This window comes from Ochotona princeps, chromosome 9 (genome assembly GCF_030435755.1).
Source record: "Ochotona princeps isolate mOchPri1 chromosome 9, mOchPri1.hap1, whole genome shotgun sequence".
NCBI lineage: Eukaryota > Metazoa > Chordata > Mammalia > Lagomorpha > Ochotonidae > Ochotona > Ochotona princeps.
Window position 1 is genome coordinate 44,811,675 of NC_080840.1, and position 22,278 is coordinate 44,833,952.

Consider the following 22,278-nt stretch of genomic DNA (forward strand, 5'->3'; position numbering starts at 1 on the left):
ATAATTAAAGTTGGAGAAGGATTAAACACAATTGAGACTAGAAAATAAATTATACAAAAGAGCAGTGAAATTAAGATTTTTTTAAAGGAAAAATGAAATTGCTGCATCATTGCATAAATTATTTAAAAAGAGATAAGATCAAATTAATAAAAACAGAGGTGAAAAGGGAGATGCTATGATACATACAGTAGAAATAAAAAGAATCATCAGGCACTAAAACAAGCTCTATACAAATAAATTAGGAAATCTAGAAAAAAATGGATAGATTTCTGAACATAATTATCTATCAAAATTGAGTCATAAAGATATAGAACCTGAATAGACCAGTAATCAAGACAAATATTGAATCAGTAAATAGGACCTCCAACGATCTTATTCTATCAAATCTTTAAAGAAGAACTAATTTCATTTATTCTCAAGCTATTTAAAACAATTGGAAAAGAGGGAATACTTTCAAATTACTTCCAGAATAATATAGTGCAAAGAAAGCTATAATCCAATATTCCTAATGAACATCGATACAGAAATCATCAACGAAATACTAGTTACTTGAATTTTTAAAAAGAAGTAGGAGGATCATTTGTCTAAATCTAGTAGGAAGGTGCCTCGTTAGCGCAGTAGGTAGCGCGTCAGTCTCATAAATCTAGTAGGAGTTATGCTCATTATGCAGTGATATTTCAACATATGAAAATCAATAAATGTAATACATCACAGTCACTCACTGAGGAACAAAAACTACTTGATTACCTCTTAGAGGCATAGAAAGTATTTTATTAAATAGAATCACTTCATGATAAAAAAAAAACTACGTAAATTGGATATAAACAGATTAGCTCTCAACTCAATTAAGGCAATAAGAGACAAACACATGACTAGCATAGTGTTGAACTGGAAAAACTGGGAAAAATTTCCCCTTAGATCCCAAATCAGGCAATTGTATCCACTCTCATCATAACTATTCAACATAGTTCTGGAATTTTTAGTCAAATGATCCAATTTTTGCAGATTACAGTATCCTATATATAGAACTGAAAGACTACTAGGAGACCATTAGAACTCATTAGAGATGTTGGTAAATTTGCAGGTTATAAAACAAACACACAAAAAAATTAAGTCTTTGTATACACAATCAGTATCATTCACAATAGCTAAAAAATTTTAATACCTTGGAATTAATTTAACTAATGCTTATAAAACATTAAAGAAAGAAGTAGAATCAAACACACACAAAATGGGAAAATCTTTCATGTTCAGGCATCAGAAGATTTAATATCATGAGAATAGACATACTAATCAAAGCAATTTACAGAATTCAACGCAAATTCTCAGTCACAATACCAAGGACATTTTTCTCAATTCTAGAAGAAAACATTCTAGAATTTATGTGAAATCACAAGAAATTCCAAATCGTTAGTGCAATAGCAAAAGTCAATCCAGAGACATCACAATACCAGACTTCAAGTTAGGTATAATCAGAACAACTGAGTCCCAGCATGAAAATAGACATGTAGAACAATGTAACAGAATACAAACTCTAGAAATTAATCCATGCATATAGATCAACTAATCTTTGACAAATGAGCTAAAATCAAACTCTGGAGGAATTAACATCTCTTCATCAAAAGGTACTGGGCACACTAGATGCATAACTGCAGAAATATGAAACAGATCCCCTACCTCACACCTTATTCAAAAATCAACTCAAAATAGGTAAAAATATAAATCTACAATTGGTACTATCAAGTCAGTTAGGAAGCATCAGGAAAACTCTAAGAAATTTAAATAGGTAAATACTTCTTGGAAAAGAAAATCTCTTAAGCACAGTCAATAAAAGTGTACAAATGGGATTATGACAAGCTAACAAGCCTCTGTACTACAAGTGAAGCACTCAAAAGTGAAGAGGAAACTGACAGAAGGGGATCAAATGTTTGCAAACTATGCAGTTTCTAAATTATTAATATCAGAGATGTACAAATGGTTCAAGAAATTCAATGGCAACTAAACAATCCTGTTATTAAATGGACAAATGTCAAAAATTCGCATATTTCAAAGGCTGATATCCGAACGGCCAAAACACACATGAAAGAATGCTTAGGATCACTAGCTGTCAGAGAAATGTAAATAAAAGTTAGGATGGGGTTTCACCTCACCTTAGAATGACTATCATTCAAAAATTAAAAAAAAAAATAAACAGTAAATGTTGTTGATGCTGTGGGGGAAAAGGTATACTAATGTGCTGCCCATGGGAGTGTAATCTTTAGCAACCATTAGGGAAGACAAATATGGCTATTCCTCAGAAATCTGAAACTAGATCTATATGAGCCAACCTGCCCATTCCTGGGAATTTATCCAAATAAAATGTAATCAGCACATGAAATTGTTATCTGGACCCTTATGCTGCTCACAGCTCAATTCACTAAGTTATGGAATCAAATCAGACATCCATCAACTGAGGGTTGGATAAAAACATTTGAAATACATATCCAATGGTATAATACTCAGGAAATCCTGTCCTCTGTAACAAAGTGTACTCAACTGAAAACCATTATGCTTAATGAAATGCACCAGCCTAGAAAGCAAAAGAATCACTTTTTTTTCTGACAGGTGGCAGTTAATATAGATTACAAAGAAATGTGTGAAAAGCAATGTACATCTTATGATTGTCATTTTTAACCCTTGTTGATGTTTGTGTAGAACTGCGATCTCCCTCCTTTTTATTTATTGAATATTATGGTTGGGGTGAATTACATCTGAGCGTAAATTAAAATTATGACTTCACAAAATTAATGAAAAGAAATGAAGGCTAGAGGGAAATAAGAGAGGCAAAGAGAAGGGAAAATTTATCTTGTTAGAACTGTACCCATTAAATACATGAAATCTTCTCTCTTAAAAAAGAAAGTAAACATATGTCTAGTTTAAAAATAAAATCCTTTGAATACGTGGTTGTTGTTCTTGATTTTAAACAGTCAACAGTCTTTTAAGGAGATTTCAATTTGTAGTGCTGTTTACCCACATATTCTCCATTTGTATGACTGCTCACTGCTTTGGATATATCTGAAGTCCCATCTGTTATTATTTCCCTTGACACTCACAAGCTTATTTGGCAGGTTTTTCGTTTGTTGGTTGGTTTGGTTTGGTTTGGTTTGTTTGTGTTTTTTTTTTTTTTTTGTAGAACTAGTAGAAGAGGGATGAAATATTTTCATTTCCATTTATTAGAAAGTATATTTTATCTTTGTGAAGAATGCTTTCTCTGCATATAAAATCCTGGGAAATAGTTTATTTCAATGTTTTCATATTTTAAACTTGTTACTCCATCAAAACTCATGTTCTTTTGATGAAAACTCAGTGATAATGCTTATTTTTAAAAATATTTAGGATTTTGTTTATCATTAATTTTCAGCACAAATAATAATGACATAGCCTGGTTTGGCTTAGTTTTTGTTTACTAAGTTTTTGTTAATTATCTTTGTCTTGTGAATTAATATTTTCACCAAAACAGAAAGTCATCATCTAGTAATTATTCTTTAAATTGTTTTTTCTTAATCCGTTCATTTGTGGAACTTGTCATGGTAGCTCTTATCTTTGTTGTTTTAATTTGTTTTTTCTGTTTTCACTTTGGTGAGTTTCAATGACTTCGCAAATTTAATGATCTTACGTCTAACCTGTTGTTATATCAATTAAGAAAAAATTTTTAATTTATTTTTTATTCATTAATTACATTGTATAATGTGACACAGTTTCATAGGTACTTGGATTCTCCCCACCCCAGCCTAAATCCTCCCACCATGGTGGATTCCTCCACCTTGTTGCATAACCACAGTTCAAGTTCAGTTGAGATTCCCTCATTGCAAGCATATACCAAATATAGAGTCCAGCATCTTATTGTCCAGTCAAGTTCAACGGCTTCTTAGGTATACCCTCTCTGGTCTGAAGGCAGAGCCAGCAGAGTATCATCCTGATCAATTAAAAGCTCCAACATACCATCAGCAAAAATTTACATCATTATGGAATTAATTGATATAGTAATGAGTAACCAATATGTTAAAAATAAATGCGAGTTCTTAACCACCTTTTGCGACCACCTCATTGACAGCAGATGATTGGATAAGAAAGCTATGGTTCATCTACTCCATGGGATACTAATCAGCTATTAAAAAAAACAAAATGCAGTTCTTTGTGGCCAAATGGGCCAAACTGGAAACCATAATGCTAAGGGAAATGAGCCAATCCCAAAAGGTTAGATACCACATGTTTGCCTTAATTTAAGATGATATGATGTTATGTATAACATGTTATGTTATGTGTGTTGTATGTTGTGTATAAACTAAAATTGAAATGTCAATTAAGAAAATTTTTAACTTTGACTATTATGATTTTCAACTTAAAGCATTCAATTCAATCCTGTCTGCAGTTGCTATTTCCCTTCTCATGTATTGTTTTCACTTAATGCTTGAACATATTTACAATGGTTGTTTCAAACTTTCTGTCTGCAATCATCAATATTATCTCTAGATTTTTTTCTGTTGGCAGGTTCTTCCCTCAGATGGTTAGTTACTGTTTTCTGCCTCTTTCTATGTATTCTAATGTTTGTTTTCTGGACTGTGAATACTAATTGTGAAAGTTTGAATTATATTCTTTTTCTTCAAAGCATGTTGGGATTTGTTCCTGCAAGCACTTAATTTACAGGATTCAGCAGCTTCCTATTTTAATATCTAGCACTTAAGTATCCTTACTACTGAGACTTGACTTTTTCAGGATCTCTATCAGATGTCTAGGCTATTTCGAGGCACTTTTCTTGCTTATTGACCAGAACTGCAACAACTCCCAGCACTAGTGATTTTTTAGTTGACAGTTTCTCTGCAGTTATTCTTTCTTTGGAGGTCAACAAAGATTTTTCTTGTGACCTAACTCTAGTCAGGTTCCTTTAAAACCTCTCAAGTTTCTCACTTTGAACTCTGCCTTTGCCCTATTTCGCAGTTTTAGTATGGGTGCTGCCAAAGCGAGCACCCTACTTTGTACAGTTTTAATACGAATCCTGCTGTCAATTTAATGAAAATACCTCCATCCTTAGTGTATGATCAAATTCTTCAACCTTCACTCCTAGTATCTAACCACCTTACTTGTCCTTTGCTTGAATCCTGCTATGGTGTTCTTGACTACAGTGGCAAGGTAGAGAAAATTCAGTATCATTTGCTCTATAGTGGCTAGAAACTGAAATCTAAGATTTAGTCTTTTCAAAAAACTTCTTTTTTTCTTCATTGGAAAGTACATTTCTCAGCAAAAAGCTGCTTTTCTTACAATACCTCTAATTCTTAAAATTAGTATATGATACACAGCAGGTCCTCAATAAATTTTTGTTGAATAAATGGTAACAGTGAGTTGAATCAGGAGACATGGAGTGCATGTGAAACAAATTCCAGTCAACAGTGTTTTGATCCACTAGACTCACTTTTGTACACCTCAAGAAGCGTGGCTGGGGTAGTTCTTAGCCTTGCTTTAACTGCAGGATGTTAGAGACATAGCCACTGTACTGCATTCTATCCTACATACTTCATTTCTTTGTACTTTTAACTACAAAGGCTTTGACACAGTGCTTTCTTACGTGCCATACATAAACAGTATGTGCTGTGTCACTTGAGAACATTTATTTTGTTATGAAAGGCAGGAAAAGCAAATGGAGGGATGTAACCCATGAGATGCATTTACTTTAAATTTTAAGCAAATAGCTTCTGAGTTTTAGACAGAAATCATAGAGGTATCAATTACAAATTTGTAATCCGCCCAACACGTTAAACGGAACATTTGGGACAGAACAAAGAAGAATGTCATCTCTTTGTAAAGATAGAGAGATCACAGGCCTGGCGCGATAGCCCAGCGGTGAAAGTCCTCACCTTACATGCACCAGGATCCCATATAGGCGTGGGTTCTAATCCCAGCACTGTCACCACAGTAGAGCAGTGTGAGTTGAGGCATCTTCTGTTTCTGGACATCTGTTGATTACCCTCTGGTCTGATAACACACCTGTTGTTAACATGGAGCAGAGAGGGGTCTGAGTGGCATGTGTCAAAACACATGACTTTATAAAGGTTTTTTTCTCCTCCACTCAGGTGCTCAACACAGCAATTCCAAACAAAGGCTGGTGTGGCAGAAACAGAGTCTAGGCGAGTGAATGTCAAACACTACATCGGGCGATCTTTCTGTTCTGCTTCTCCTTCTCCTGGTATTTCTCTGCAGGTTTTGGATTGATTTTACTTTGTGCAATTCAACATCTTATCTTGGTCCGTGTGGCCTTCTCCATGAGCTTGGGAGAGAACGCCTTACAGCACAAATGGAGGGTGTCATGCATCAGGTAAGTAAAAGGGCAGAGAGTGCCATCCACAATTGGGATTTTTTTTCTTTACAGCACAGTTTCTCACAGTTTTCTAGCAGACTGTTCCTTGTCTTTAGTTGTGTACAAAGAAGTCTCCCACACACCTCTAGCCTGTAAAGGAGGCTCAGAAAAAGTTTTTGAAAACTGTAGGTGAGCAAGGAGAAAAAGTGGGAGATAAATATGGGAATTAGAGACCCACAGTGTCTGCCTCAGGGTTGGTATTGAATCTGAAGCTCATATTTCTTGGAATTTAAATGTGTGCCTAATTCTCAGGTTTGTGCCAGGATAAAAGGAGTATTATGTATATGATACCACAGTGTTTGAGGTAGCAAAGATATAGAAATAACGTAATAGCATCAGGGTTTTTCTATTTTTAATGCACTCTCTTTTCTGTGAGAAAAAATAACTGGTACCATTATATTTTTGCTGTTTTATTTTGTTTTACCAAGTTCAAATTCCTCAGAATGACAGTGAAAGTATGTTCTAATCTGCCCCATTGCGCTTTCTGTTTTTGTCTCTGACTTAGCATGATTCACAAGGGGATCAGGTACAGCCCTGGCCTTTCATGGGCTCTGCTGGCTCCTGGAAGTGCTCCTCCATCACAGAGGCATCCTGAGTCAGGCTCAGAATCCTGGCCACCTCTCCAGCTTCCTCTAATCAGGATGACTTGCTCTGATGCCTGTACTCCCATATGTCACATGATTGCTTTAATAAAGCACTGTCTGGCCTTTTCCTCACTAACCTTTACAACTATGAAAGATCCTCATTTACATTAAAGTCCAGGAAGTGGCACGTTCCCTCCCCCGCTGCCCAGCTCAGGGTCTACAAGAAAAGAGGGGCATGGGGTAGTTGTGACCCTAAGTGTCATCAAATTGAAAAGAGGAGCTTCAAATCAGCACACACATCCCATCGCAGCACTTAACATCCCTGTGCTTGCAGTCATTCCCGTATACGCTGCCAACAGCTGAAAGCTGTTTTCTCCAAGTCTCACTTGAAATTGATAGGTGGAGCTCTGTCCCAAACGTTGGCTGGGTCACAGCCTTCGCTTTCTGATGTGACACATAAATTGATTCCAGCAGGAGATAGATCCCTGGGACCCAGAGCAGCAGGATGTCAGTTCTGGGAATGAATTCAGTTACAAACTCCAAAGTCTTGTTTGGGGGCACAGGGACTTGGCCCTTTGCATTAGCTTAGACTATCATCTGCACAAACTACTATAAACCTCTATCTGGCAGGGAAATCTAGTGGGAAATGTTAATGTGGTCTGCATCTGTGTTTAACCAAAAACAGGAGGAAAAGATTGCTTGTAGATTCTCAAGTGTGTTTGTTTCAGAAATAAAATCCCCCAATAATGTCCTCAAGTTAGAAGGCTAAACATAGGTCACCTAGCACTATAAACTCAATATTATATCTCATGACTCATATAATAAGAACAATTTTGAATATTTGTGGACCTAACTTTTTTTAAATGTGACTTTACCAGTTAAAGTTTTTTTCTTCAAGAGAATTCAGTGTTTCAAGAGAGACATGATTCTAAAAATCTTAGTCTAAGAATTTCTCAGTTGCAAGAAAATGTAACTGGACAAGTGTATTTTCAGATACAATAGAAAGGCTTGGCACAGTTTTTCTTCATTCCTTTTCTACTTTGAAAAAAATACTGTAAACAGCAAATAGAAATAAAAATCCAAATCTTGTGCTAAATTAATAAAGGGCTTTGATTTAAAAGACACAAGAGGCATTTTTTAAAGATAACATCTCATAAGAGAACATTTTTAGGGTCCCAAGATATTTATACTGGCTTGGGATTACGTAGGCATCATATCTCTCTCATATTCCTTATAAATTTCAGAGGAAATCATGGGGTTTAATATAATAGGGCTTCTGCTATTTCCATTTGATCTAGTAATAAAACACCTATTTATAAATAATATTTATGGTTCCTTGGAACATCACCAGTTAATACAAATAATAACTGATAAATAAGAAGTAACAGGATTAAAAATAAATGCTGATTTCTTGTTTGAATCCATAGAAAATTCCTTTTAAACAGGTTTTTTTGAATATTGACAATCCGATTTCAGGAACTAACACTTCCTTGGTATGTGTGTGTGTGTGTGTGTGTGTGTGTGTGTGTGTGTGTGTGTTATGGCTCAATCCAATCAATATAATATTAAAATATTGATTTTGAGCAAAATAGTATTTTAGATACATCTGAGAAGAACAAATACCAGGCTCCTATAATGAGGTCTAGGTACACCCCTGGGTTATTCTCATTCTGAAGAGGCAGTATTTAGTGTAAATTTGGTGCTAGAAACTTAAGTGTTTACAGACATAAAATTTCTACTTTATCTGTAAGTAGAAGGGGAAAACAAATAGGCTGCAAGAGAAGAAGGAAGGAAATGACGGAGAGATAAAGAATGGGAAGGAGGGGGGAAGGAAGGAAATAAGGAAGAAAGGAAATGAACAAGATGGAATAAGACAGAGGAGTAAAGATTTCAGCTACTCCAGAAATTCTTACATATGTCTAAGGTATCCTTTGTTCTACCCCCCTTTTTGGCACTGATTCTATTGATTCATTTCTCTCTCCTCTCTCTCTCCCTCTCGATCCCACATTGCGGTCACACAATTGTGTGCTCAGTCTTTCTCCTGTTCACAGTTCCTGCAGTTCATGGGATTAGGGAGATATCAGCTGTGTCTTTAAACTAGATCGCAGGGCTGTCAGTTGTGTCTATTCCTGATGGTGGCACTTTATTTTTCCTGTCATAATCTGCTAGTAGCTAGGTCTTGGGGCAACCCAGAGATTTTATTTATTCATTTATTTTGGCTAGAACCTGTGGAATGCCAAATTGGTATTGTTCTCTGGACAGGAGCCAATGAAATACACTTTGCCTGTCATACATGGGTTCTCCCTAGGCTTAGCGTGCATGCTGCTCACTGTTACCCGCACCACCCCAACACACACACACACACACACACATACACACACACACACACACTCCCATGGACTTAGCCACAGTACTGAACATGGTGCCCAATGTGTCACATGTGGTACATCTTAGGAGGCTGGGTTGCAAGCTTCACCTGTGTCTCACAACATCTGCAAAGACTTCACTGCTATGTTTCAGATCTAATCTGAGGTGATCCCAGATCTGACTCTTGTATGTGCTTGCCAGTACAGGGCAGGACTCACAATTCCATGGCCTGATTCACCTCCTGCATTTCAGCTGACCTCCCCTTCCCACCTATCTACCAACTGACCTCTGATCACTTCTGGGGTCTCTGTTCACTGCCACTCCACTGTCTTCCTGCTTCTTCATATCCATGGGTCCCCAGATTTCTTTCAGCTCTCATCCTATTGCCTCCTGTTAACCCATGTCATGCTCTCTGTTCTTCCTCTGCTAACACATGTTCATTCACCCTCTTGCTCCTCTCAGGATTTCTTTTTAATTAAAGACTTCTTTTATTTATTTTAAAGACAGAGTGACAGGATCAAGAGAGAGACAACAATTACATCTGCTGATTTATTTTTCAAATGGCTGTAACAGCCAGTCCTGGACCAGGCTGATGCCAGGGGTCTGGAACTTAATCAAAGTCTTGTTTTGGGTACAGGGGTCCAAGACTTGAATTACATGTTGCTGCTTTCCCAGGAGTAATTAGTATATGTGCTGCCAAAGTGAGCATTCCCAGGAATATTTAAAGAAAACTGGATTGGAAGTGGATCATCCAGGATCTAAATTGACATGCAGATGGGCTGCCAGTGTCACAGGGATGGTCTTAGCCCACTACAGTACAATATCAGCCCCACTTCACAATATCTGTGACAATCTACAATATTGGCGCTAAATCTTTTGTAAATTAGGAGTACCTGGGGTTGTGTCACATCAACTTATAGATTTTGATGCAGAATATTTGTTCCATGTGTATTTTGGACATCATCCTGTTCTTAACATTGTAGATTTAAGATTGAAAAAAAAATCTATTTAAAACAATGCAGTACATCCCCCACCCCTCCTTCTCATTTTCTTTCCCCCTTTCCTCCTCTCTGTTTGTCTCTATCTCTTTCTTCCACTAACATTATTATAATATCAGGCAAAAATAAGATATTTCAGGCAAGTTTGAGAAACATAGGCAGATTGGTGATGACTAAAGAATATTAAAACATCTAAGAAGGGAAATTTAATTGCTTTAAAACTCACCTATTACCCTATAAACTTAGGGTCTGTTTGATCACTGATTTCTTAAAACAAATGGCTTTATTTTGCTTCCCAAATCCATCCTACATCAAGTGGTAAAACAAAAAGATGGGGATGCATATTCCTGTTTGTGTTGTACACATTTTAGGCACGCAAACTGAAGCTAGTTTCAGGAAAACAAATGACTTCTATAACGGAAAGTGTTAATGTTCCTACTGAGGACATCCTGTCTAGAAATTCTTGCTGTTTTGTTTTTCTGTATGCTGTGAGACTGGAGATACTAGATTAATAACAGGAATGTGAATAATTATGAGGTGAGTTTGCAAGGATTCCTGTTCACCTTCACACAGAATTTGAGGTGACCTCATTTGGCAATACAGGGACTAAATATTTATCAGGTGCTCCTCTTACGACTCATGCTTTCAGTGTATTCATAAAATGATTTATAAGCTAAGGAAGATATGTGTGTAAGGAATCCATTTCTCTGTATTTTGCATTCCCATTGCCTTTGAAGCTGCCTTATTAATATTTATCAGAACCTGGGAGATCTCTTGTCTGAGAAGCAAGAGAGCCCTAGACTCCCTCATGAAGAACTGAGTGGTCCTCTTCCTTCCAGATATATGAGGACCGTAAGTGACGGGGCAGCTTATGAGGCCCGGATGGTTCATGCCTCAGCATGGCCCACAGCCTTGATTTTAATTCAATTTTGTTCTGAACACTTCATTTTCAGATGTGGAATTTGACCATCATGTGGGCCTGGGCCTGGGTTTTTCCATTTTCACCCTGCCGTCTCTGATCTTATCTGTGGCTGAGTGGTCTTCAAAGCTTATACATCCTTCTTCTTATTTATTTATTTTTATTGGAAAGGCAGATATACAGAGAGGAAGAGAGACAGAGAAGGCGATCTTCCATCCACTGATTCACTTCCCAAGTGACTGCAACTGCTGGTGCTGCACCAATCCGAAGCCAGGAGCCAGTAACTTCTTTCCAGGTCTCCCACGTGGGTGCAGGGTCCCAAGGCTTTGGACTGTCCTCAACTGCTTTCCCAGGCCACAAGCAGGGAGCTGGATGGGAAGCAGAGCAGCTGGGATATGAACCAGTGTCCAAATGGGATCCCAGCGCGTGCAGTGAGGACTTCAGCCACTGGGCTACTGTACCGGGCCCAAGAAACATTCTTTTTTTTTTTTTTTAAGATTTATTTATTTTTATTACAAAGTCAGATATACAGAGGAGGAGAGACAGAGAGGAAGATCTTCCATCCAATGATTCACTCCCCAAGTGAGTGCAACGGTGGGTGCTGTGCTGATACGGAGCCAGGAGACAGGAACTTCCTCCAGGTCTCCCACAGGGGTGCAGGAACCCAAGGCTTTGGGCCCCTCCTCAACTGCTTTCCCAGGCCACAAGCAGGGAGCTGGATGGAAAGTGGAGCTGCTGGGATTAGAACTGGCGCCCATGTGGAATCATGGCGCATTCAATGTGAGGACCTTAGCCGCTATGCTATCACGCCAGGTCCTTATACATCCTTCTGACTGCAGCTTGATACAATTTCCAGAGGCAGCAGGAAACCGCCCCAGGCAGTCCTTCAGAATGAAGAGTGCTGCCCTCCCACTCCCCAGCTCACTTGTGGGACCACCTGAGCCTCAGGGAGCCTTGAATTTGACCCAAGACAGTGAGAGTGAACAGATAGAAATTGCAGCAACTTTAGAGCTTCCAGGCAAGACTTGGTAAAGAAACTTCTTGAGAGAAATCTGCCTAAGAGTGCCTGTAGCTATCTCTATTTTAGGCTCAGAGGACTTCTGATCCATGGCACACTCACTTCCTTGCCAAGAACTGCATTTCTACAAATGTGAACATTAGAAGCAGTCATTTTTAAAAATTTTCTGTGGAATAGCGACTAGATTGAGGTAATTTATAAGTTGAGACCTCGTAGTCTGTTGCTACCTAGTAAAGAAAAGGTGAAGATGGATAAACACACACCCACCCCCAATGTGCTCCTGGGGATTCAGATGAGCCCATTTTGTGGTTCAGCATCCACTCTGCTTCTACCTGAGGACTATGGGCTGAGGGAAAAGTGCTTAGATACCAACTCAGGGGAAGCTTCTCCCAGAAGCTAGGGCCGTGAGTTCATCACATATCCACAAACCCCACAGAAATTCTGAAGCTTGGGGAAGCTCTCAAAGTGGTGTCCAAAGCTGTAGAAGGCAGCACATTGGGCTGTGTAATAAAGGGAAGTCCTGACTCAGGCCGCCATGGGTTGCCTTTCTCAAAGACAGCTCCAGCCTGGGAAAGACCATATGATGGACCCTGGACCAAAGCAGGCACCCATTGAGGGGACAGGTGTTCTAACTGTAGGCATTCCATTCCTCTGTGAGGCCTCAGGGATTTTATTTTATCCTCTGTCTCCACAGCTACCTCCTTTCAATGTATTGCTGAAATCCCTTAGCTATTTGCTCATAGCCTTCTTGCTTTTATGTTTAAGATGAGCTGATTCCTTTGTCAGTTATTTTTAATAAATTTCAAATGCTTGATTGAAAAGCTTTGAGAGACTATGTAGGATACTTCATCGTATTCTGCCTTGATAATAATAATAATAATAATAAAGCAATGAGTTGACAAATAAATAGGTAGGATAATTTCTAGAGGTTTGAGAGAACTGAAGAATCAGTCTCCCAGGGTCCTAACACCAAAGAACAACAAACAAGCAAAGAAGTCACTGGTCTTTTCTGTTTTGGCATTTTGCATTCCTGGCTTCATTTCATTAATGGGTTTCGTGATCTAAATTACAGATAGCTAAAGCCAAATATTGTGACAAATTATGACTTGAGTTCAAAGTTAGTAACAGTGAAAATCATGGAAAATCTTCTAAAAAGTTTTTTCTCATATTGAGAAAAACTAAAAAAATGTTAAATGCAATATGTCCCCCCAAAATTAAAATGCATATTTGTTTTATGATTTTTATAATCACTATTTCTTATGATTAATGTAACATCTGGAAAGCACTACAGAAATTTATATTAAAAAGCCGTGCAACCAATCATAATGGTATCCTTCCAGAAAAAAAATTATTATTTATGTTTTGAGCTATTAATATCCTTTGTACAAATATGTACAAATTTTTCACTGCTGATGCAGTAAAAAATAAATTTGTGAGATAATTCATATGTTAATAGCTCAATCTAATGATCCTTCAATGGATATGTATTTCAAACATCATGGTGCACACAGGAAATATTTAGAATTCATTTTTGCAAATTTTAAAATTCTCTTGGAAAATATGGAAAATATAACAAAGAAAAAAAAACTTTTAAATTGTTCCATGCAAGAAATTCTTTTTAGATACTATTTATGTGCTTCCTATATTTTGATACACATAGGTTTGTGTGGGTCCTGTGTTTGGGTGTGCATAGGTCTGCAGTAGGCAAATCTCTGAAAACAGCCTGACAGCAAGGCTTTTCAGCTGGATAATCTCTGTCCTACCTAATTAGCTCCCCCATTGTATCTTAAACATAACCGCAGATAATACAAAGCCAAGTGGATATGACTGTGCACTGATAAATGTTTATTTGCAAAAATAGATGGGAACCAGATTGGGCTGGGGGTTGTAGTTGACAAATTTCCAGTTACTTGATATAATAAACATGAGGATCATGCTATACAAACTGTTTGTAACCAGTTTTTTTTTTCTTTTCTTTTCTCTTCACTGCTGGTACATTTCTGGCAAACATCGTGGCACAGAAAATCAAGCTGTAGCTTGGGTTTCTAAATTGTGTATCTGAATGCTCAGTTCAAGTCCTTGTTCTGCTTCCAATTCTACTTTGCACAGGTGTACCTTCTGGGAAGAGTAGGTGACGACTCAAGTGCTTGAAGCCCTGCCTTCCACATTGGACATTTGGATGGAGTTTCTGGTTCCTGGCTTGGACCTAGCCCAGCCCCAGTTGTTATAGGCATTTGGGAGTGAATCAATGAATAAATGATCTGTTTCTTTCCTGCTGTCTCCCTCTTTCTGTCTTTTTCTCAGTTGTTTTACTTTCAAATAAATAAACAAGCATTAAAATTATATTTAAAGCATGAAAGTAGATGGCTTCAGTGCATTGCTTTCTATGTATATATCATGACCTATATTAAAATTTACATGCTATTAAATTTAAGCTTTATTTATTCAATTTTAAAGATTATAGCACAGGGCTGGTATTGTGGTATAGTGGGTAAAACCATGGCCTGTGACACTAGCATCTCTTAGGAGTGCAAGTTTGGGTCCTGGCTACTCCACTTCCATTACAGCTCCCGGCTAATGCACCTGGAAAGGCAGTGGAATATGGCCCAAGAACTTGGGTCCCGAACACACAAAGATGACATGGATGAAGCTACTATCTCCTGCCTTCAGCTTGGTCCATTGTGACCACTAAATAGAAGGTCTCTCTCTTTCTCTAATTCTTTTCTCCCGTCTCTCTTACTTACAAGTATGTAAACTACACCTCAAACAAAAAATTATAATACTCAACAAATCATTTATACCTAAACCTGTATGCATGTCTCCAATTTTGAACTTTGAACAAATTTATGAAAAATTAAATTATTGGGTCAATTAGAATAGATATTCTTTAATTTTTTGAGACTCTGTCAAATAGTGTCACAGTTTATATCCTACCCAAAGTCTAGGGTAACGACTATTTCCTCTCACATGCACTACTGCCTGAGTTTTATCTTATTATCTTATCATACAGTTTATATTTCTCCACCAGCAATATTCACTTCTTTACACTAATCAGCTTTGAATTTATTCTTTTGTAAATTTCCTCTTTTTATTATCGTTCTAGCTTAACATGTTCATGTGTTCGTATTGTTGATGTTATCTGAAGATTATAAATCCCTTAACCTGTATGTAATGAATTCTCCTCTGCTCTATTGAGACTTATTTTAATTCAGATGATTTATTTTAAAATAATGCAGTGAGTAGTATTTACTTTTACAATTATATATATATACATATATATGTATTTTTTTTCTTTCATCAAGACTATTTCCTTGGGCCTGGCACAGAGGCCTAGTGGCTAAAGTCTTCTCCTTGCACATGTCAGGATCCCATATGGGCACTGGTTCTAATCCCAGCTGCCCCGCCTCCCATCCAGCTCCCTGCTTGTAATTTGGGAAAGCAGTTGAGGACAGTCCAAAGCCTTGGGACCCTGCACCCGTGTGGGGGAGACTTGGAAGCAATTCCTGGTTCCTAGCTTTGGATTGGCTTGGCGTCAGCCATTGCGGTCACTTGGGGAGTGAATCATTGGATGGAAGATCTTCCTCTCTGTCTCTCCTCCTCTGTATATCTGACTTTGCAATAGAAATAGGTAAATCTTTAAAAAAAGATGATTTCTTTGTTAACTATTCCAAAAACACTATGTAAACAGTTTAAAAATTAGTCCACTCAATCTAGAATATAAGTTAGAGATTATACGTATTCATTTTTTTAAATTAACAAACTATTTAAAACCATTTCTTGTGACATATCACTTTCATCACACACTCAATATTTTTATGTGCTAGAGTTTATTTTTGTATTTTTTATTCTGTTACAAGAATCTTGGTATTGACTATTTTACCAGAATCACAATTTCAGCTAAAATGTCATAACAGCATTTAATGGACAGCAGTGAAAACTCCCCCCATCCCCCGTTTTAAAAAACAGGGCAAGTTACTTAACCTCAGCAGCCATGGTTTGATTGGCATTTTTTAAAATAGGGATTTCTTTTTTAAAGAAAGATTCATTTATTTTTATTGGAAAGCAGATCAGAGAGAAGGAGTGACAGAAAGGAAGATCTTCCAGCAGCTGGTATACTGTCCAAATGGCCACAATGACTGTAGCTGAGATAATATGAAGCGTGGTTTAGCATGTTGGTACAGGGGCCCACAGCTTCAGGCCATCCTCCAATGCGTTCCCAAGCCATGAGAAGGGAGGTGGATTGTAAGTGAAGCAGCTAGGGCACAGACCTGCGCCCACATGGAATGCTGGTGCTTGGAGGCCGAAGATTAGACAGTTGAGCCATTGTGTCGGAGTCTTCAGTGGTTTTTTTTAATATTTTTTATTAAAAATATTATTAAAGGTGAACAAATTCCTTTCTAGATTCTTTTCAATCCAATGTCTATTAAAACTGAATTTATCTTACACTTATTTAGATGAGAATCCTCTATGTTATGTGTCATCTATGTTTCAATGATGTCTATTTCTACTTGGAATTCATGATCTACTCTTCACACTTATGGTTTGTTTCCTTTTTCGGCTTCTCTATAATTATTCCTGTGTATTTTAATTTCTGAGTGTTCTCACGAATCATGTTTTTCTTTTTTCTTATATTTGTTTTAGAATTTATTTGAAGGGCACAAGAACACACACAGAAAGACAGAGTCAGAGAGAGACATCTTTCATACATCGGTTCATTTTCCAAATAGTTCACACTATCCAAGCTAGGAATCTGGAACTCCACCTACCTGTTCCACACAGATGGTGGAGACGCAGTTACTTAGGCCATCTTCCTTTTCTTTCCCAGATGCATTAACAGAGAGGTGGATGGAATGTAGAGTTTGGAGGAATCAAACCTGCACTCTGATATGGAATACCAGCATCACAAGCAACAGCGATACCTCAACTCTGTACCTCAACACTGGTTCCTCAATCTAGATTTTTTTTTAAATTTCCATGTGCCTGCTCACCCAGGCCTGGAGCCTCAAAATCGTTCTGGACTTCCAGCCAGGTATTTTATTTAGTACATTCTGCTCTGTCTTCTCTTGTCCAACTCACAGCCACAGGCTCTACACAAGTGCTAAATATCTGCTGGCTGTCTGATCACAAATTCTGCCAAACTGAAAAATAATTTCACTTTTCAAGTTTTGATCATTTCCCTGTAACCTCCACTTTGATGATTTCTCTGAAATTCAAATACTATCATATTTCTCTTAAAATCCTATAGAATATTACAGTGTTTAAGTCTCAGTCAACCCAAGAGAAAGGACGTATTCTCTTTTGTCTTCAAGATCGTTTCCAGGTTTATGGACACACCATAGATGAGGCCTGCAAGCTTCACATACATTTCCTTTCCCTTTTGCCAGAATGCCATTTTTGTAATCACTGTCCTCTTGCAAAGCGTTAGCTCTGTCACCTTAAAGCTTCACATCAAGGCTGCCTTCTTTGTAGATATGTTTCTTATCTCTCTGCACTCTGAGTAACCAATTCCTCCTTCTTTAGCTTCCACAACCCCACCTACAATTCTGTCACAGTACCTCTTAGGTTTACTGTACTTTCTCTCACATCTCTGCTTTCCCTTACTAAACAGTACATCATAGTAATCAATGCAATTGATGTTAGCTGTAACAGACAGTTCCAAAATGTTGATGTTATAAGTGTTTAAGGTTCTTAGAACAGCCTGTGTGACCAAGCGAGCATTCCTAAGTCGTGCTCTGTGGTGCAGTCATCTCAGACATATGGCTTCCATGGAGGGTTGCTTATGAAAAGCTCACAGAGGGTTTCATGGCCAGGACATCCTTCTGTCTAAAGTTCATTGCTCAAAACTCAAAATGGATGCTAATCTGGTTTCACAGAAAGCTGGGAAAGGTAGTTTCTACTAATGCCAAGAAAAAGGAAATAGAATTAAGAAGCATCAAGCTAATTTCTGAACCTTTAGCCCTTTAGTTTTAAATATTTTAGTATCTCTAACATATGTCCTGATGCTGACCAAATAATGAGTGTTTATGGCTAGAGAATAAATTGATAAATTAATTAATAAAGGGATGAATTAATAAAATAATAATTTTTCATTATTATAATAAAAGCAATAAATGTTTGTTAGCTTAACAGAATATTTCAATGTCTAGAAAAGGAGTAAAAATATATGGGGGCACAAAGATAAGATTCTGTCTGGGTTGGGATATGGTTATCAAGAGGGATTTTCAGAGAGAAGGTGTTACTTGAAAGGAGGCAAATAAAAAATGAGAATGTTGGCTATTTCTTTTTCCACCCATTTTTTTCTATATTGGGCTTCCATGATTTACACCTACAGTCTCCATGTCCTCTCATTCTTTGCTCTATCCCAGAGTAACCCCTGTCACACCTCTGGTTTCAGTGGTCATCTTAAGCTCATGATACATAATTAAATAAAACCTAAATCTTTGTCTTAGTCATGCAGCCTTCACCTTAACTGTTTATATTGATGCTATCTCCAGTTTTGGATTCTCATGATACCTGTACTCCCAACTCAACATTAACCAAATTTATATGCTTTTGACCTTCCCTCCAAATCCTAACCCTAAATATCCTTTTCCATTAGGCAACTACAGCCCCTTCTACCCAGTTGCATTATGTTGATGTACTCATGTCTCCCCTTCTACTTTCATCTCTTAATATACTTTAAAGTTGCAAAATCCAAGCATGTTCATGTCAATTCTCTACTCAACACATCTCATTAACTTCCCTTTTTCTCTAAAATAAGGTTGAGAACCCTACCTTGTGCTGAAATTGCATTCCTTGGCTTCACCTTTTGTTACTTCACCATGATAAATGCTCTTATAAAATTTCCTTTTCTTTCTTGCCATTCATCATAGTGAGAAGCTTTAGTATTACTACAATAAGCAAATGATTAATGTCTCTTGTCTCCATTAATCTATAGCTTCACACATCATAGCCTACATTAAGATCTACATTTGAGCCTCTTGGGTTCAATTCTTTATGTAAGTTTTGTGAGCAGCTCTGTCTCCAGGTTCTTTACTTTTTTTTTTAAAAGGAAACAGATTTATAGTGTTCCTCTTTGCTATGGTTAATCTCAAAGCCAAAATTATTTGCCTCAATTCCTCATTCTAAATTCCTCTCACCCACTAAAGAAACATCTCTGACAGCTTATCTAACTGTTCTTAATTAGTGATCTGATCAGAACCCTTGTATCATGGAGTCTGTATTGCATGTCATGCTTTCTCAGACCATATATTCATAAACATCCAAATGCATCACCTGAGAGCCAATCTTGTTCCTTGCCCTGCTTACTTGATCACACATGGAGACCTAGAAATGGGTACCAGCTGCAGGTTCAAAGCCCACTGGGATAGTTGCTGTGTTGACTAGTGGGGAGTAGGACTTCTAAATCCATTGAATCCATTATTATAGAGCAGAAAGCGCTTCACTGAGATGACTATAAGCGGAGTCATTTCTTCTTCTAACCTTTGGGTCCTGGGCCCAGGTATTCTAATCAGTGGAGAGTCTCACCATGATGACTGTTGACGTAGGCTGTGCTCTGTGTTATGGGTAATGTTTTTGCTTCTTCACACAGTAATGAACTACCATGTCCTGAGTCATACCTGAGTCACTACCAAGACTAGTGAACTGTGTGCTGGACTTTGGTCGTTTAAGTGTCCCCTTAATCTGAGAGTACTCAGGGAACAGGACTCTGAGAGCTTGTGGACAAGAACCCAGAATAGGTATCCATTCCTGTGAAAAATGGATTGTTTTCCTTTCAAGAAAGTGTAAGGAGCAGATGCTGATGCAGCAGGTAAGACATACATGGAATGCTTGGATTCCATAGTGAAGTGTTTGTTTTCTTTCCCTGTTCCTCCACTTTTCATATAACTTATGCTCGCGCACACCGACTACATCACGCATGTCCAGGTGATCTTAATCTATTTGTCCCAAAGTAAAGCAGAAACCATGTCCCAGGCCATGTTTATGGTTTTTTGTTTGTCTGTTTGTTTTTGTTTAGTTTTATTGTTGTTTAGGAGAATTTTAAGCACAAATTTCAAGATGGTGTTGACTTTCAGATGAATAGGAAAAGATACAACGAGACAAATACCCATGTGATCTTGGATATACTACATTCTACTCTTTATTTCTAAAATATAATCATTCATTATATTAGTCTGTAACCCTTGTTGCATGTTTGAAATATTTTATGATAAAATTAAAAATGTATTTAAATGATTTGATGTAGAGATGGTGAGAGGCAAAAAATAGAAGAAGGAGTAGGAGGAAAAGGAGGAGATTGAGAAGGAGGGGGAGAAGGAAGAGAAGGAGGAGAAAAAAGAGGAGAGGGAGGAGGAGGAGAAGGAGGAGAGGGGCAGAGGAGCAGGGGAGGGGGAGAAAGGGGTGGACAGGGAGGTGGGGGAGGAGGAAGGGGTGGACAGGGAGGTGGGGGAGGAGGAAGGGGAGGGGAGGGAGGTGGGGGAGGAAGAAGGGGAGGGGAGAGAGGTGGGGGAGGAGGAAGGGGAGGGGAGGGAGGTGGAGGAGGAGGAAGGGGAGGGGAGGGAGGTGGAGGAGGGGGTGGTGGAGAAAGGGGAGGAGAAGGAGTATCTGGGAAGGATCAGCAGAACTCTGTATGTCTGAAGAAGCTTGACCATATTATGTGGTACATTGGAAAAACTTCTCACAAAGACAGAAAATACAAGGTTCTGGAAAAGTTTGGTGGAAGGATCATATTTGGCTTGTGGGGTACTCAGAGAAGTACCTGTAAGGAATACTGAACTCATCTCTGAGCCAAACTGAGTTCCTAAAGTCAAGTCCAAGGTATGCTCCTCCAGCAGCATTCATACTTGAAGCACGAGCAATCGTAGAGCACAATGACAGAACAGATCCACGCTGGGGATTTCATGGAAATTGTGGTAAAAAGACCAGGGAGTGGGAATATTGAGAATGTATGCAACATGTTGTTGGGAATAGAGGCTGGATAGAAAACAAAGGACATTAATGAAGATGGACTATTTTGAGATACCAGGAAGGAAAAATAAAAAGCTGAAATGAAGCCAGAGTGGATAGAAATTCATGAGAAAAATAGAAAGCTTGGACCGTGGTGGCCATCAGGTGGCACCATTAGCCCAGGGTGACTAGCAAGTGTCTTACTGGCTGGGAGGCACAGATAGGGCCAAAGACACTGATGCAGTGTTCCTACAGAGTAATTCACTGTTGCATACTATGGACCAACAAAGTAGACACCTAGAAGAGAATGAATTATTATATCCACATACTGGTACAGTCCAACATAAAATCAGAAATGAAACAATTCAGGGGGGAAAAATGCAGGTGACCTTGACAAACGGTGAATAAAGTGTAATGTGACAAAACAGCAATATCAAGGTTGCAGAGATACAATGACTTTGGATAGATCTTCTGGTCATCAAATTGTTTATCTGAAAGATGGTCAGGGCTGGTGCCATGGTGTAGGAAGGCAAGACTCCAACTGAAGTGCTGGCAATGATTTTGTGCTCTAGTTCAAATCCCCATTGGTCCATTTCTGATTCAGCTCCCTGCTTATAGCTTGGGAAGGCAGTGGAAGATGGTTCAAGTGCTTGTGCCCTTGTATGATGTGGGAGATCTAGAAGAAGGTCCTGGCTCCTGACTTCAGACTGGCCCAGTCCCTGCCATTTAGGACTATGAACTAGAGGATGAAAGATTTATCTCTGTGCAACTTCTTCTTTCTCCATGACTCTGCCCTTCAAATAAAAACAAAAAAAAAATCTTTTAAAAAATGTATCTCACTGTGAAAGGAACCATCCAAGAATGTACAAGAATACTTCAAATGGCTCACAGAAGTAGAGTGAAAAACTAACCTTCTTTTGATGCATTATATATTTCTTTTTCCACAGTATTTATTTCCCTTGAAAAAATTTTTTTAATGAAAGGCCCTGCTTGAATTTCATTTATCTTTGTTTTTGGCAACAAGATAAACATACTTATCTTTTATTCTATTTCTG